The following is a 14,828-nucleotide window of genomic DNA, read 5'->3' as shown; positions in this document are numbered from 1 at the left end:
TGGATTGCAGAGTCCATGGGACACAGGGTATTAATGGAACCAATTATTTTTTCTCCGTTTTCATCTCAGGTTTTCAGAAGGACGTTGCATGTGGTCAGACAAGTGCGATCTGGGCACAGCCCTGCCCTGAGAATATTCGGTTTGATTGTAGCCGTCCAGAGACGTGAAGCGGGGTGGGACGGTCGGTACAGCGATCACTTGGGTGCTTCGTCCTGGCTCGTAACTCTGCGACTCGTTTACGGTGCGGGGCGGGAGGGGACGCGCTCCCTGCTCCGTTCCTGCAGCGCACGCGCAGCGCCCTGCGCCAGCTTTGCAGCACTGATGCAGCTCTGGGTTTCCAGCGCTTGGAGATAGTGGATTTTTCTAAATTTGCTGGTTAGCCATGATGGATCAGGGAGCGCGGCACCAATCCCTCGCCTCGCTGCTCATTCACACGCACAGGCATCCTTTAGGCCAAACTGCGCAGCCTCTGCACCCTCCAGCGCCTCCACGGGTATTTCTGACAAAAAAGGAGAGTCCTCGAGCCCTCTCTTTTGAAACAAAAGCTTAATGAAAGGGTAGGCATGCCCCCGTCTCGGCGGCGGCCGGCTGTAATTCTTGGCGGGGTGTGACATGCCCATCCTCCTGAATTAGCGCGGGGCACGAGGAATTTAGCACGGTGCTAATTGCGATCACACGAAAACAAGCAGCCTCAGTATGTGGGCACGCGGCGGGACAAAACGAGCGCGCGCGCCTTTCAGCGCGGTGCCCCGCAGCCCCGCACAAAGGCAGGGAAGGGTGCTGCCCGCATTGCTGCCCCGGGTGGGCAGGCGTCTGGGCAACCGCCCAGCCGCTCCCCCGCACCCCGGCTCCTCGCCACGCGCTTTGTTTCTGTGCTGGCGAGGAGGTCTCCGGTTTAATTTAGTGTAGGCATTGTCGGATGCTCTTTATTTGCCGTAGAGTAACTCAGCTGCTGTAAAATCGAGGCAGCTGCTGAAGGAGAAAGCTCCCTGTCAGTCGCAGCCGGGCAAAAGGGATTCCCGTGTCAATCCCGAGCGCCCGGAGAGGAACGGACGAGGCCGGGCAGAGGGACGAGCCTCCTCGCCACCAGAGCCCCCTTTCTGGAACCTGATAATTTGGGGGCAGGGGGCAGAGCCGTTCCTCTCCTTCTGCCCCCACCCCGTCCCGCCGGCTGCGGGAGGCGAGCGGGAGCCCCAGAAGTTCAGCCGCGAGCGCGTCTCCCGCAGAGCCTGGGTGCTGGAGGAGCCGCAGCCTCCACCTCCCCTCGCCCCCTGTGGCAGGGCCAGGGGACGTGGCCTCTGCCCGCCGGGCTGGCACCGGGAGCGGGGCAGCGAGCCACGCCGGCCTCTGCGCCCGGTGCCATTCACAGGCACGCTCCCGGGCAGGGGGAGAGCGGCTTCAGCAACCCTTTCCCATCAGAGTCTAGCCTAGAACGGCAAAAGGGATTTCCTCCACCTCGCGATCTGGTTTGGGGATGATTCCCCAAGGTGGGAGGTGTTTGCTCCCCATTTTCCCAAAACCAAGAGGGATTTCTCCCATCCATGGGAGACCCTTCAAGAAAAAAGAAAAAAAAAAAATTTCTTCCTTCGTCTAATCTGTCAGCGGGCAGAGTCATGTATTCTCCTGTAACAAACCTGGTAGCAGCAATAGAACTGTTGTCTCAGCTCCAGTACCGCTGGAGAGGCTGGGGGAATCTATCCTCAAAATACCTGCCAAAGTCCAAGTAATTAATCCTGTTATATGGCCAAAATGAGAAGCTTTAGCTTTCTGTTTCTCTGCTCTTTCTCTAAGGATTCCCCGAGGATGCAGGATCTATTCCATGTGAAGGAAAGAAAAAGTAGACTTGGGACTTAGCTTTTCCTCTCCCAGTAGTCCAAATGGCACTGGTATCAAGTTGTTCCCCTAGCCAACCCATTTACTAAAGCAAGAAAGTATCTGCCTTTAAAAAAAGGCAGATTTAAAATGCCTGGTTAAAATGAGGATCCACTTCAGCCAGGGACATGCACTTGCATCTTATCTCCTAGTTACTGAACTCCATGTGGTTTTTCAGGAACTCTTCTCAGTTAGTTTTAAACTTGACTTCGCTGAAAAACTCTGCGTGTTAACGTCATTATCTGTGTGTCACTTTACTATCTCCTCTTTCCAGGTTATTTATGAGTATGCTGAAGCAGCGCAGAATTTCTGCTCCCATCCCTTGCTAACGTTGTGTTTGTATGCTTTTTTCCCTATCTTTTTATTGGGAATTCACAGGAAGATTAATCCTCCTTACTCCATGACAGTTTAGTTTCCTTAAGAACCTTTAGTGAGGGATGTTCTAGAAAAGCTTTTGGAAAATCTGATTCCACTATATCAGACCAAATCTCCCGTATTAGCAGGGCTGTTTCCTCCATCAGACAACTCAGATCTATATGTATAAACTCTTCTCTTGGCTTTGAGACTCCTCCCCAAGACACCGTGTTTACTCATCTCTGCTAATTCAGATTGGTCCGACAGTTTTCTACCATTTTGCCCGTTCTGGAAATCTGACATTCTGGTCTCTAATTCCCGTGTTCACTCCTAAAGCCTTTTTTAAAGGTTTGTCACCTTCCGATCCTCTGACACAAAGGAAGAAAGTAAGTTCAGCTATTTCATATTTGAGCTCTTTTAAAACTCTTGAGGGAGTACTGTCTGCCTCTGGTGATTTGTTGCTCTGGCGTATGAACCTTCCTGACCTCCTCCATAGTGAACATCAGTGCAAAGAATTAATTTAATTTTGCTGCTGTGTCCTTATCTTTCTTAATTCCTCCCTTTATGCCTTGATCATCTATCAGCTGAGCTAGGTGACTGACAGGTTTCCTGCTTTTGTGTTCGAAAAGTTTTTATTAGCTCTCATAACTCTTAACAATTGTTCTTTCGGACCTGTTTTGGCTTGCCTTATTGTGGTTTTGCATTTAGCTTGCTAGATTTATGTCCTTTTCTATTTTCATTGTTTGGAAACAACTTCCATTTTTCTGAAAGTATATTTTTTATTTCAAATAGCTTCCTTTTTCTGTTGTTTATGTTTCAAACTTTGAATCCGTGCCATTTTAGCCTTTCACCTGTTGTGTCTCACACACGTTCGTGTCCCACAGTTGTGTCATGCACCACTCACTTTCAGGCTAAAGCTCCCTAAGTCAGGGTGAGAAGGAGGCATCGTTATCTCTGCCCGTGACCTGGATTTGCAGACTGGCAGGTTGCAGTCTTGGCTGCAGAGCGACCCCGTAATGATATAACCATCAGCCAGCCAGGATTTCTCTCCCAGGCCCATGCTAGAGTTCTGTGTGCTTTTTCTCCCTGTCAGATGCGATCCAAGACCGAGGCTGGTATTCAAGTAGTCAGACAAGACTCTTGCCAAGAAAGAAAGTGGTAAAATGCATTCAAGTGTAGAACGTAGACAGAGGAGTAACGAATTGGGGAGAGGCAAACAGTATTTCACTAGGCTTCTGTAATTCCTATTCATAAATTCCTGACAGCTGCAGAGGTGTGACTGTAGCAAGAACCACCACCGGAATGGAAGAGTTCCCAGCCTGGAGACCTCCTGACATCGGCTGCATCACACATCCATTTGGATGCCAAGCTGTGCACGGAAAGTGATGCTTTCCTTTGGGAAGCAGAAGGCTTCTCATGAATCCAACTGTTTCTCCTAACTCTTCATTGTGTTTGTTTTCCTTCCTTACACATCTACTCCCCTGCTTGTTACGTGAGAAACAGTACTGAGCTGCACTGGTTAAAACAGAAAAATAAGACTGCAGAACTTCCAGCTTTGCTAATGGCCGAGTCAGAGTCTAGGGTACAGATAAACTTGTAGGTTTTCCATTGGCATGGCCATCTAAATGTCGGTGATACAGTCTTTTCTATATTAAGCCAGGAACCTGGAAAGTGCACTGGAAAGCGCAGCTGTCTGTTTTGTTGAATGCAAAATGCACCTGTCATATAAAGATGCTACAGGTCAGCTTTCAGTTGCAGGAGAAGTAGAACGGTTGGGAATGTTGACTGACTTGGAGCTGAACACAGATAAAAAATATTAACAACTCCATGCTGTAAACAAACTTCTGGGGTTTTTTGCTGCATTATTCCAAATTCTTCAGGATTCTTTATATACTTCATGTTCTTTCATTTGCAGGCATTGATCTGGAGAGTTTGTACCAACAACTTCTGGTCTGAATAGGAACCGTCTCCCCTGCTCCACTCGTTGGCACTGAATCTTGTGTCATCAGCTCCGCATTTCCATCCTGAGGTAGGGAGATCTTCTATGACCTAATTTTCTTAAGCCTTGTAGAAGTGATTTTTGTGTTGGTAGCCCTCCTGGGATGTGTAATGTAAATAACATGGATTAAAAGAGATGTGATTACATGTAATACAACCATGCTGTTCTCAGGCAGAGATTTGAGAGTTCTTTGTGTCACTTACCCTCTGCCTTTCTGGTGAACAGCAGTGTTTGCTTGCTCTTTCTTCTAATGGCTCTATGGTTTTTTATAAATGCTGTCTGCATGAAGTATTTCTTAGCACCTGGCTTGCTGGTCAGTAATGTTGGCTCATCTTATTTTCAATGCAGTAAGATGAATGAAAAGGTGTTTTTTGAACAAGACAAACCATAGTTTTTGGTGGTCCCCCCCCCCCCCCCCCCCCCCGATGTCTGCAAGCTAATACCTTGTCAGGCTATAGTTCTTTGTGGGCTGGTGAGGAACCATCAGGGCTCTGTTATTTAATTATTTATGTTGACCCTAACTCTTAGTTTCTGTCATTAAAGAACAGGCCAAATGATTAGTGCCCTTGGCTTAATCTTCTTAGCAGGAAAACTGTCCCTTGAATTTCTGTCATAGTCAAACGGGGATAAGGAACGAAGAGAAAATAATGAGACTCCTGGCCTGTTTCATTGTTGAAAGTAAATCATATTCAGATGGTCTGTTTCAATTCTTAGATATTCAGTTTCCCAAAACTATGGTAAGTGATGTGCTGGCAGAAAAAACATCTTCCTGAATGCAGGAAAAAATATCCCCTCTCTTCCTACCAGTCTCTCCACCATTAGATTTGGCACTGAAAAAGTACCTGTTGTCCAAATGTAGTAATTTCATTCAGAATTAATTTTTATGTAACTAGAATTCACTGAGTCTCTGTAAAGTACCTAGTTTTAATATATCTGTATAACTTGAGCCATTATAAAGTCATTCATAATATCTGGGATACTCTGTAATATCAAACTAACCTTGTGTAATATCGATAGCAATAGAAAGATTAATGGTAGACTTCAAAAAATACTCATCAGTATCCTCTATCTAGATGAAAAAATGAGAAGTGTAAGTTTGGAGTTAGATTTTTTTCCTGTATTTGCTTTGGAGGTTTTTTTTATCCTTTAAGGAAGCTTTCTCTCTTGCTTTCTTCATATGTTTTTATCTGAAGTATTTTGTTTACAACGTGAGTGCACACTTCAATTTCTTGAGAATCATCAGACATAAATTAAATGGAAACCTTGGGAAATTCTGTGATGGGCGAAGACATTCATTCTCTTTGTGCTCTTAATATCTCAGAGGATCCTGAGGAAAGCATCTACTTTTTCCCATTTAGTCAGGAAACTTTTCAGGCCTTGGTATACTTTGGGGGGGGAGGGATGCATGACGTTCTTCAGATGTTGTAAAGATTTGGGTGAGGAATATTAACACTGAAATCCCACCTTCCCTGAGGTCAATATTCTTGACTTTGGTCTGAGAATGAGAGGGAAAGATGGGAAAGGTAAGAGAGGTGGAAGAGAAAGGAAGATAAAGGAGGCTGAAATGGAGAAATTCTGAAACATTTTGGAGAGATAACACGTGCGGTTGATTGTGACTTTTCCCACGCTATTATGTCTTGACTAATTTTGTTTTAATGTAAATTGTAAGTATTCTTTAAAGACATCCAACATCTACAAATGGAATCCATTTGGGGACCAATCTGTTTACTGTTTTCATTAAAGACTGTGGCAGAAAAAGTAGCAGTATGCTCAGGAAATCCCCCAACCTCACAACTTCATCAGCTTGGCCATAGAGTGGGAAGATGGGACTGTGAGAAAGTGAAACAAACCCAAACCAAACAGACACTGGTATATGGGTGAAACAACATAAAGATGGCCAGTGAACGTATCGGTTAACTTTGTGAATGGTTGGCTTGAGTGTCTTAGTTAATTTAAAGTGCAGGTTTAACTCTATTGAAGAGACAAGTGCACATGGCGAAAAGCAAGCTGTACGGGATTAGTAGGGAAATACTTCACACAAGTGGAAATAAGATAGAAGCCTGTTTAGTTTATAGTACCTAGGTATGCACAAACAGCACTAAGCAAGCAGGTAGCTGTGCGCATGGTTTTGCTGATAATCACAATATTATTATATTTAATTTATTTGTAGGACAAACGTGTAGAAGTTGTATAGTTGCTAGAATCCAGGGTACATCTCTGTTTTCACTGTTTTCACTGTATCCACTGTTTTTTAGCTTTCTCTTAATTGTTATAAACTTTCATTTTCAAGCAGTGATTTTCCTCCTGAGATGGGTTTTCAGTTTAAGCAAAACTGTGATGTATTTCAGGATAACGATGCAGGAGTACAAATTCCTGTTACTAAGAAATATTTCTAAGCTACATAAGCACTGAACAGTTAGACTAAAGTTTGGCAAGGAGAAAGCCTTAAGAGGGAAATAGTACTTCTAAATGTCCATGTGAAAACTGGCATTTGTTTAGCAGAATTGTACCTTTTAAAAATTGTACAGCTGGTACGATTTTATTTTAACAAAGGGCAAGATACCGTGAGGCTCACTTGCCTCCAGAAGAGACCCAAATCTTTAACCAGCTACAGGAAGGAAAATCAACAATTTTAGTTCTGTGAAGACCTAGCAGTGTCAGTAGAATACAGCTCCGTTACCTTCTCTTGTAAAAAGGAACTTTCTTCTCCATACTAGTCTTAGTTTTCCCTTTGGATCTAGAATACACTTGGTTATTAAACTGAAGGCTTTGATTTCAACCTCGCATGGTGAGGAAAATGCCATTGTTCATATTGCTGCTATAGTTGTCATAGATTTTATTATAGGATATTATTATAATGACCTGTTTATTGGCTAATTGCTCTTCAGTAAGTGCGAAGAAAGCAGAGAAAGTATGACCAACACTGTATTTCAGAGTACAAGGGGCATTTGTTAATAACACCCAGAACTCTCATTTTCTGAAGCTGGCAAGTCACATCCTTTCATATCACTGGGATTTCTTTTTAACACCTGCTGGAACAAACAAGGAGTAACAGAGCCTGCCTTCAAAGATTCCAGGTCAGAGGAGAAGCTTGATAGGAATATTCTTGTTTTCCAGGGCACTACATCAGCCCACTGAAGTTCCTATCAGATCCTGCACTCTAAATTCTCTGTCTTGCTGCCGTGGTACTGGCCCGGCTGCACTTAAAGCACTTGGTGTGGACGCACCCAGGGAAAATCCCAGGGCACGCAGCGTCCCCCCATCCGGAGGGAGGACAGGGGCTGGTTGGCAGCCGGGTTCGCCTCTGCCGGGCTGGTTTGGTTTGTGGCCATGGGACTGGTTTGGTTTGTGGCCATGGGAGCTGCTACATCCAGAGACATTCGTGCTTCCATATCAGAGGGCAAATAACATTTGCACTGCAGCTTTCTGCTTCAGGGAGACAGGCTTATTTTGCAGTCAGGCAGTGGAGCACATGCTCGGAATTGCAGGTTTTACTGACAGCAAAGAAAAGGCTGGAAAATCCTTGTTTGTTTCTGGGGTTGGCAGGTACTGCCTAAAGTCTGTTCTGTTCATTGAGGAGGTGAGAAACATCCTTAATTACTGATGAACATCTCAACTAAGAGATTCCCCCCCCCCCCCCGCCAAAGCTATAGCCTTTCTATTTGCTAAGATTTTTCCAGGTTTGTTCTTCAGTTTCAGTATGTCTTGATCTTCTAGCATAAGAATGTAACATATTTTTAGTAACTTTCCTCTATTTTATTTCAAGACTGAAAAAGCAGTGGGAATGTATTTGTAGTTCATTACCTGGGTGATATGCTGGCATATATGATAGACAGTGTGATTTCCCAAAATACTTTTTTCTTTTTTTTTTTTTTTTTTTTTTGACTGGTACAAGGCTCTTTCAGAAGCTACTGTGAAAATATGGTTTTATTTCAGTGGCTCCAAAACCCTCTGGTCCCACATCATAAATAGCCCAGCTGTGGTCAGTAGGAATCCCTAGCAAGCAGCAAACATTTCACCACTATTTGCAGTGTTTACAATTTAAAGTTTAATGGTAAGGACTGGTTGTAGTCTAGGATGTATTTGGAAGATTCTTAATGGTTTCAGGTTGTTTATCGAATTGCGAAGGTAGATTAAACTATACTGAATGAGATTATCCAGCATGTCCTTACCATGTATAAATTAGAGAGGTTTCTGTAAACATTAGACAATTTGCTTGTTGTTTTCCTTACTGGAAGATGTGGACGTATGGCAGGTGTTGAAATGCATGAGAGATTTTCTTCCAATTTTTTCAACAGATAAAATCTTTTAAGTAATCTATCTTTAAAACATTTAAGCTATAGGTTCTCAGCTGGAGTAAATCAGCTGGAATTAGTGGAGATACCTCACTAGACACACACAGAGCCCAAGAGCCTTTGCCCCTATCACCCAGCCTGCAGTTAAGAGTAAAGGACAAAATGACAACAGGGGCTGAAACACATTTTCCTTTTTCCCTGCTAACATTCCTGCTTCCCAGAAGTTTAAATTACGCAGACTCTCAGAGCTCAGAAAATTCCTGTGACAGTGACACACATTCAGGGACGCTGCTGCATTCAGGCTCCTGCCCTTGGACGTGAGCAGCAGGCGCGGACCCCCGGGCTGTGCAGGCAGGCTCCGTCCCCGGGTTTGACCTCCCAGACTTGCACACTCAGACTGCACGGGGGGCTTTGGGGCCGATCACATACTCCTCCTCTCCACGTTCGTATTTGCCTAAAAATCCAGGATATCAGCCTGACAAATATGTAAGCTATGCCTCTCTGATATTTAAAGCTCCCACGCAACATTTAAAAATCAAAATCATACACCACAGATTATTTCAAGTTTTCCCTTATTCGATATATCCTGATAAAAAGGCCATGCTTGGATTAAATCTTTTTATTCTCCACAACCACGTGACAGTTTAGGGAACATTAACATTCGTGAAATAATTTGTTTAAGAAATAACACAGGAGACGAAGACATCTGAACCGCCTGGCGCACCAGGTCTAGCATCCCTGCAGCTGGCCCGGCTGCGTGCTGGAGCTGCGGGGCATGGAGGCAGCGCCTGGTCCCCGGCGTCACCTGCAGCGCGCACGGACGGCGTGCCCTCCCTTCGGGGGCTGCCCTCGCTCTTCAGCTGCAGGACCACTGCTGCTGTTTCAGAACAGGAGGAATGACGTGAAGGAACGCAAATGATTTGAAAAGTTCACGTTTACAGGCACAGAAAGTTTTTTTCTCATTAAAGCCCGTCTAGTAGCAGCAGCAGTAATTACGATATTAGCAGCAGCCAGGGCAGGAACAATGACGACTTCTCTTTTTGGCTGGTTGCTGGCAGTTCTTTGAGGCTCTGTAAAGACAATGCTACAACATCCTTACGCAGACCACTGGCTTTGTAGCAACCGTCTCCTTGGAGCCTTGGCACAGGAAAGGACATGCATGTGTCCAGGCATTTTCCAGGCTGCAGGATTTTCTTCTCTTCTGGTCCCAGCGCTGAGAGACCCCTCCTTTCAGCCTGAGCACCGTTTCAATAGATCATTTGTTTTCATTATGGGTTTTTGCATCTCTGCCTTTCATTCTTGTTAATGAATTTCTAGGGTCTGATTGGAAAACAAAAGCTAAACACAAACATAAAAAGTGATCTGACAAAGGACACGGTTAAGCGTCTGGCAGGCTCTGCCGCACCGGCTGTAGCGAGGAGATGGCCATTTGCTGATTGCCGGGGGTTGACACGACTTGGTTAGTATGCTAATCTAGTCCTCTGCGTTTAACATTCAGCTCAGGTCTGAGCAGGCTCGGCAGAGCCCCGGCGCAGGGGAAGGGGTGTCTGCCTGGCAGCACGGACCGCGCGCTGCGTCCATGACAGACATACCCCAACATCGTGCCTGCTCCTGCCATGCGCTCGCTCCCCCTCTTGCGCACCCCCTCTCCCCCTCCCGCCCTCCCTGGCGCACACACACATACATACCATCCGAAAAGCTTTCTGCAAATGCTGAAAAACGAGAAATGTGGAAAAGCCATGTATGATTGGCTTGTTTCTCTGCCTCCGCGTCCCCAAAGATTCCCACTTTAATAGATCATGTGTTTCTGCTGCTGGAGAAGCCCAGAGTGTAACGTGCCAAAATTCAGCAACAATGAAGTAAGACGGAGTTTAACATCCAAAACAAAGAGATGGCATTTTTGTAGCTCACTTACAACATAGCAGTCGCAAGATGGTTTAAATTGCCCTCTATCCTCTCTCCCCACCCAACCTCAGCCCAAGAGAAAGCCAACATTTATTAAAATCCATTTGTTCAGGACAGCAATCAGATGCCCAGGTGGGAAGGAAAGCTTGCTCTTGGTATTCCCGATGACTGTCACCTTTCCTGTGTGTTTGGAGGCAGCGAGCTGCAACCCCCCACCCGGAGTAAGGCGTTTCCGATTTCCAGAATTGAGGAAGAATCGATTCCAGAGCCAGTTCCCATGGTCAGGTCCATCAGGTCCTGCAGCCACAGGAGACCTTAATTCCTCAAGCTCCCTTTTCTTTGTTTTCGTAATGTCACAGCAGTTCTGGAGAGGCATATGGAGAATTGTCAGCTTCTGCTTGTATTCAGAGGATTTCAGAAGTTGCATTTTCAGAGAGCAGGTCAGATGTGGGCAAAAAACGAGTCTCCATCTGACACATAAGCAGACAAAGCTGTTTAACCTCTGAATTATAGCACAGCTCCATAGTTCTCTCTTCTGTTGTTTCATGCTCCAAGCAAACTGCTCCTTGCAGTTCTCCCTCCTGGTGCCAAGCACGTATTCCAGCTGCAGCTCGGCAGCGCGGGGAGATTCCTTCCAAGTCCCCGGCAGAACAGTCGGCGCTTTCTCCGGAGCTGCAGGCTTGATTGTCCTTGATTATTTTATTTCTTTGGCTCTGATCCAAGATGTTCCCTGTCATCATTTCAGTGTCTTTTCTCATAATCCCTTTTCTAAACATCATCAACAATTAACTGATTCTCTCATATCTACAAACACATGCACACACACGCAGGCGCGCATGCACACACACTCCACTGAGTCTCATCAGTGTCTTTTTTGCCTTTAAGTATAAGAAATTACAGCTTCTCATTAGCTGAAGAGCATGTTTTGAAAGGCTTTGTGTTTACTCACTTTGCAAGTGATGCTGGCGCTTTTAATTATTCTCCTTTTGCATATCATAAGCGAGCAGCGAGCTGCTCCAGCCAGCCCGGGCGACGCGTATTCCCAGGAAGGCAGGAGGAAGGGATCGCGTTTTACCTCACTGCTGCTGCTTTCTTCCCTTTCTGTCAGCCAGCCAAGGAATCCCCCCAAAGCTCTTACGTAGCAGATACCAAAACCGTGAGTCACTTTTCGCTCCCGGAGCAATAAGTCCACCGCATCTGTGTGCAGAACGGCGAGCGCAAGGCTGGGAATCTCTCCAGGCTGCTGGCGTGCCCCGGCACCAGTTCTCCAGCGGTGACTTTGTTTTTCCTGCTCTCGCTTTCTCTCCTCAGCTCCCTCGTCTCTTCATTCCTTTTCATGCCATTCCCGTTTTCTTCCTTCCTTCCTCTCCATCCGTCTCCGTTGCTGGCAGTGGCAAACCCAGCAAGATCTGGGTCCCTCTCGCCTTCTGTGGATTTTTTTTTTCTTTTTTTTTTTCCCCCCGTAACTGCAGCAGCCTTTGGCTGCTCACTCTGCCAGGTTGGATCACCAAAGACACACGACTCGCTCACAATGAATAATCAATACAGATATTGATCTGCGGAAAATGTTTGTAAATTCCTGAAAGGGGAATCGGGAACAGCGGGACAGGGAGGCTTGTGGGGGACGACAGGGTGCTTCGGGCAGCGGCTGCAGGCAGTGCCTGGCCAGAGCCCGCGTCCTGCCGCCTCCGAGGTGACGGGTGCTGGAATGCGTGCGCGGGCGGCGGCGGGTGTGCGCGGGGGCTTCTGTATTTTCATTTCTCTACAGCTGCTTCCCCCGAAGAATCGGGAGGCGAGCAGCTGAGAGGCCCCGTCGGTGCCATGCCTTGGCTGCAGTCCAGCACTGTTTTGTTTCCATCATCACACGCCACTTTTAAATTTGCATAAATACAAGGGTTATTTTCCCGTGCGCCTCCAAAAAGATTTAAGAAGGTGGAAAACTATTTCTGTAGGGAGGGATTGGTGGGTTTAGTCATCGTTTTCAGGATTTACTTTCGAACCGATGTATTTACAAGAAAGGGAGGCGGAGAGCAAAATAAAGGGCAATAAGAAGGACTTGGAGAAGACAGGAAAGCTGTTTGACTGTGGAAGAGCCTTGGATTGCAAAAAAACCCCCGTTCTCCAGTGGGGACCTGCACACACCTGGTTTGTGCACGTGCGGGTGCAGAGTCAGGTCAGACCTTTCCAGCCAGGGCTCTTCCCACCTCCCCGTGAGCAGGTCCACCCTGGCCGGGAGGCGGGAATGAACACGGAGCTTGAAGCTGCTGTAAAGGTTGGAGTCGGAGCCATCTCAAGACTGTCCTGACCCCATCCTCGGGAGCCATCTCCCGCCTGCCTGCCCACCGTCTGATGGCCCGCGCGGTGTGTGGGGCACGCAGCAGGTGACACTTGCCCAGTTTGCTCCTGGCGTAGCCAACCCTACTCCTACTGCAGGAGCGTCCTTGTCGCGTTCCTGTCACCTTCGTCCCTCTGGTTTTCTGTCTTTCTGGGGAAAGGCATGTACCGAAGGTATTGAGATCATTGAGTATTCAGCCCCCTTTCTAACGCTTGAGGTCAGCAATGGAGACCCTAAGGACTGCTGAAGGGCCGTGCGGTGTCTGCTACAACGGCAAAGCCAGGCGGCCTGGCCCAAGGCTGCCCATGGTGCTGCCTGCCAGAGCACCCGGTCGGGATGCTCACGGCTTCTGGCCGGAGCCGGCCTGCCAGGGCCGGGCGAGCTTTTCGCCAGCCTCCCACCGCTCACGGGCCCGCCTGCGCCTGCGCGCCCCCTCCGCGCGCCGCTGCGCGCATCTGCCCGCGGTCGGCGGGGGAACCGTCCTCGGCCGACCGCGGTCCTCCCTACCTCTGCCCGCGCGGCCACCCTGCGCCGCGGCAGCCGCGGGCACCCCACGATAGCCATCTCGGGCGAGGCTGCGCGCGGGGATGCAATTCCTGCGCCTCCTCCCCGAGCGCAGCTGCTGGCTTTATCAGCCTGCGCCAGCAGCGGGGAGGCTGAGCGTGTTCATTCTCTCTCCAGCTTCTGATTAGCTCCTGCAATCCAATTAGCAGAGGCATTTATATCACAAGGGGCTGAGGTGCCCCTGCTCATCACGGTGGCTCAGAGCCAGTCATAAATTCTACCGACACTACATCTTTCCTGTGACATGGATTAATTACAGCTCTGGGCCTCCAAGAGCGGGTTTGCAACCGAAGGTGCCCATGAAATAAGAATTTAGAGAAGGCGAAGCAGAAGGAGTTTCCCGTCCCTGAAGGATGAGGGGGTGATGCGCTGGGTGGCCCAGGGCTGGGGCACCTGTGGGCGGCGCGGCGAGGCGAGGGGCCGGGGAGGCAGGTGGACCAAGCGTACGCTTTATTAACGGAGGGAGGCAAACGGAGGTTGGCCGGGGGATGTTATGAATCCTACGCCCATGGCCGTAATGAGAAATTCTTCATAACCTCTCTTTGTATGCTCTGCTGCAGTGCAGATGCTGAAAGTGAAGCTAGAAGAGCCATAATAAAATTACATTTTTCCACTTGAGAAGTTGCAGGCGCTAGCCAGTGGCATAGCTTCGAGAGGCGAGCGAGGTGCTGGACCGTCGGGAGGATTCGGCGTTGCAGAGATCAATGCTTGCTCTCAGGGACACGGCTGCGTCCTCTCCGCTGTTCCCAGAAGCTCCTCCACATGCAGTCCACCTTTTTCTGATACTCATGCTCCAGAAATAGTCATTTTCTGGTGCCCCAGTATCAGCCCTGCTCTCCCGGGGCAGCATTCTCGGTGTTGGTCCCCTCAGGCTGTAGTGTCAGCCCCACCAGAGGTGATATTTTCTCCAGTGGTGCAAGAGCAGGTTGGAAACCGGCTGGGGGAGAACATCCAGGAGAGTGACGGGATGAGGGACAGTTCGTGTCGTCATACACCAGCGTACCATTCTCCGGTTCTGTATTTCTCCTTCACGCTCTGGTGCCTATCCATTCGTTTCACCGGCACTGGCACCTGGCTGTGCGTTTGTGTGTCAGCTCCTTACCCCGCTGTCCAGGCACTCACCCATTTGTTACGTCTGCTTAGCTGTTAATGTGGGGACCTATCCATCACCGTCTGCTGAGCTGGGACACTGCACAAGTATTTGATCTGTTGTTTTTTCCCAATCATATGCCAATTTAACGATTCATCTAAGTTACCTATCCATCAATCAGTTTTTAATTTATGTATCAGTCAGTGTGTTTGTTGTTAAGTTTCCATGCGTTTATACTCTTGCCTGTTATTGAAATATAATTACTTAAGAAGGCCACGAAACTACCTTTTAAATGCATGGGTAGATAGGAATTTTAAAGACATGAGGATGCATATTAAATTTAGTAGCATGTCAGCTCCATTTGATCTATTTACTCTGGTCTGCTGACAGATCTTCTGTGTAAGCAAATGTGGT

General features: G+C 47.6%; 1 protein-coding gene across 2 annotated transcripts in view; it reads left to right on the top strand.

Moving 5' to 3' along the window:
* The window catches only part of ZFHX3 (zinc finger homeobox 3), a 665,716-nt gene that overhangs the window by 388,679 nt on the left and 262,209 nt on the right, over positions 1-14,828 (top strand). For both annotated transcript variants that reach the window (XM_075039729.1, XM_075039731.1), the window contains one exon: positions 4,142-4,255. The gene's annotated coding sequence lies outside the window, so the exon portion shown is untranslated. The remainder of the gene's footprint in view (positions 1-4,141; positions 4,256-14,828) is intronic.

The sequence above is a fragment of the Buteo buteo genome, chromosome 11 (assembly GCF_964188355.1).
Source record: "Buteo buteo chromosome 11, bButBut1.hap1.1, whole genome shotgun sequence".
Classification (NCBI taxonomy): domain Eukaryota; kingdom Metazoa; phylum Chordata; class Aves; order Accipitriformes; family Accipitridae; genus Buteo; species Buteo buteo.
Note: the sequence above shows the minus strand (reverse complement) of the source record. Positions and strands in the feature narration are given on the sequence as shown.